A 3,749-nucleotide genomic window follows, 5' to 3' on the forward strand; every position below is an offset into this window, starting at 1 on the left:
TACCCGCATCAAATCCCCCACCCCCCAGGTCGTGCAGGGTTTGACGTTTGCTCAGGCTTACACACAGACACACCTGCAGTGGTTCGCCATATTTTATGTACACCTCTGCATGCGAATTCACACGTGATGGAGGGTAAGGTTTTTAGATTTATCCCTAAAACGATGCACATATGTATTACACACACAGACACGGACTTACTACCGCCATACATAATTCGCGCAACCCCTGAAGAGGGCTATAAGTCCCTGGAATTACGCTTGCATACTCTATAAGCGATTTCCCCCAAACACATTTTTCTATCCCACAAGGTTGAAGAAGTGTAAGCGGAAGGCTCGAAGCGAAATTCCGGTGAAGAATCGAGGTGTAATTGCGATAAGCAAGTACGGCGATGAAATAAGATTAGAAGAGCAGAAGACGCATTGTCGACTAATCAATGCCGAGGTGTGGAGGATTTTTTTCGACGCTTTCAATAAGAGGAAACCGCGCAAGAAAAAGAGGGAGGCGAATGGCCCGGGATAACTCGGCCAGACCTGACCTAATCTACTCTAATCTAGCCTGATCTCTAATCTCTAATCTAATCTCGTCCGGAGCCTTGCCGCACAGAGAGTGTAGCAACAGCAACAGCAACACCAAAAGATCGGAGAGTCCAAAGGTGGAGTTGCTAGTAGTCCGGGTCGCCCGACTCAAGGGTCGCGCAAATTCCCAGAGGGAATTTAGAGAGCGAAATAACTGAATATTACAGCGCGGCCTGCAGTCAGTTTCGTTTTTCTCCCTTCCCTCTCTCTCTTTCTCTTTCTCTCTCTATTACCCCCTTTCTCACCTCCCGCGTTTCTCTGCATTTTCGGACAGAAAGAAAGTTGTTTCACAATATCCCGGAAAACTGAACGTTTGTATAGTTTTCGCTTCATCTCGACGTCTTTGGTTATCGAAAATAAATTTCGAAACCGCATCTTTTTATTTTTTTGCGCAAACGGAAATCTTCTCGTCGAAAATTCTTGTTTTCGCAAATAAGGGGGTTATGGAATATTGATTAATTCTTGGATACGATGTTTGTCATGATTCACCTATTATCTTCATCTTTTTCTTCCACTCAGCCGCAGGCGGCAGTTATATCGGCTCGCGAATCGGGGTGTATGGGACGTGCGATTCTGATTTCGGATCGAGGGTTTCGGATTCCGCATCTGTTCTACTCGACTCGACTTTGCACAGCCCGAGGTAATAGGTCTGACTAATAACCATATGCAGCGGGCAAATACCCAGGTGTAATTATCCCCCGAAACCAAACTATCGAGCGAGAGAGAGAGAGAGAGAGAGAGAGAGAGATAGCCATTCGTGGAGGACCCGCATTTTCTTGCGGTTATCTGAAAGTAATTCTACTGGCATCTCGGAGGTCTAACGAAATTCCAAAGGACCTCGACCGCTAAAAATAATTCCGATCCCATTTAATTCCATGACGGTGTTCGAATTTTTTAAATTAACAATTAACTAGAATAACCAAAGGAAGGTGAAAATCAAAACGAGATGCTCAACTTTGTTCTTGTTATAATCTTCAAGTTTACAGTCTAGAAAAGTTGCGGAATCTGAGTAAAATTTTTCTTTTCATCCAAAGTACATTTCCGTTGAAAAAGAACAACAACAATAATTATTATTATTATTATTATTTTTATTTTCATGACAATGACAGTGATAAAAATACCGTAACCAATGTTTTACGTTGGAGAGTGTTTGAAATTTTGAATTACGCTGCAAAATTTATCTGTACATGTACACAAATGCAAGTAAAGCAATTACGTCATATGATATCGCAATTTTTCGAGGATCAAAATTTCCCCACAGCAGATTTTAACGGATCGTGTAATAATGGCTGAGCAATAATTGCTACATGATTGTACGTATGTAGCTACTTTTAATATACGTGGTACATGATATGAATTATTGTACACTTATTATTCCTTTTACTATTCGAAAAATTTATTCAATAAAACGGATTACAGATATATAATTACATTATTTTATATATGTCCGGACCCACGTTATAGGATATATAATGGGTCCTTCATTTGAATCGAATTTTAATTAAAATTTCTTATCGAATAACAATAATTGTATTATTAACGGTTCGGAAGCGATGACCCGTGCCAATTTCGCTTCTCCCCTTCCCCGAGTCGCTCCCTCTTTGAACCGATTCAAAATTATTATACCTACCGCTGCAGTCTGCGCTATTATAATATACATGTATACATTATATACTGTATTCAGCATATAACGGTCGATTTTCGCGATGCTTACAGAATATACATTTATTCCCAGCGATATACAGGCGACGGTTTCGCGAGTTCAACGAGATGTAAAATTTATAATAATATTCATCGTTGGGGGGGAGAGAGGAAGAGAGGAGAGCCTGGCTGACTGCTGCACATTATCGCCGCTAGAGAGGGAAAAGGAGAGAAAGAGAGAAAGAGTGAGAGTGAGTGAGAGAGACAGAGACGGGTCCACTTTTTCTCCGACGGTTCGCCACCGCTTTGCGGGGATGATGATGGCCCCGCTTTCGCCACTTCGTGCGAAAAAAGTGCCGCGCTAACAAAAGCCGTCGACGACGGTACGACACGACGCAAACGACCCGAACCCGCAAAAGAGACCACGGATCAACCTAGTTTCAAATCCATCCATGCGTTTCTACCCACAGCAGTATACCTCGTTTCTCCCTGAACGCTGGGCGACTCGTTTTTCCAAATTTTAAAATCACTTAATCACGGAGGTTCGTTTATAACAGTACAACGGAAAAAATGGTCCGATGAATAAGAAGTACAGTCGAAATGTAATAAATATTGCGAAACTCAGCTGGCTGCTCATTGTTCTAAATTTCATTGCACGAATAATTCGTATGAATCAAAATTTGAAAGGAAATGAAGAATCGTTTTGAAAAATATCCAGCAATGTTATCTCTTTGTTATCTGTTTCAACAATAGACTCTTACTAGTACCGTACGACAGAATATATTCGTTAGTAATTACATTTGTACGCTGTGACTAAACTAAAATCCTGTTTTTTCCAATTTTTTTAAAAGACACTTTGCGAAGCACTCGTCAGTGAGTAAAATAAGTTTCTAAACATTGAAGTCGGATAAAAAATACCAGAGTCGAATCATTTTCAACGTTTAAACTACGAAACCTTTTTCAAATTGTTGACATCTTATACAGCTTTCGTCGTTCAAATTTCCTCAGACTCGTTTCTATCAGATCCCACGAATGTTGTTTCATTAATGTCCACCACAATTGACGCCAATAACGCAGCTGAATATTCGTTGAACCGTCTTTTTCTCTTCCTAAATTCAACCCTAAGCCCGTCTCTTCCCCGCATCAAATAAATACAAAAAAATCGAGATCCATCAATTGAAAACTTTCGCAATCCGCAAATTCTGCACTTGCAATACGTATATATGCGATCGACAAAGTCGAACGGGGTAATCGAAAGGTATTAATACCTAATTAAACGCGGTTCTGAAGAGAATCTTTTCGCCAAAGGCATTTCGAGGACCTCGAGCAGCAGAAACACTCGATCCTGCAGGATCGGGATCGGCCGGGGCGGAAGCTGATCCGGTTACAAACGGAAGTGGCTGGCACTCGACCCTCGGACCTCTTCACTGACCGCGTCCTCGGATTCGAGGCTCCCATAGCTTACGCCTTTGACACCCTTATTGCCGCCTTGGCGCCACCCTTTCGCGGTTCCACCGAGGAGACGTGGATTA

Source organism: Neodiprion virginianus, chromosome 4 (assembly GCF_021901495.1).
Source record: "Neodiprion virginianus isolate iyNeoVirg1 chromosome 4, iyNeoVirg1.1, whole genome shotgun sequence".
Lineage (NCBI taxonomy): Eukaryota > Metazoa > Arthropoda > Insecta > Hymenoptera > Diprionidae > Neodiprion > Neodiprion virginianus.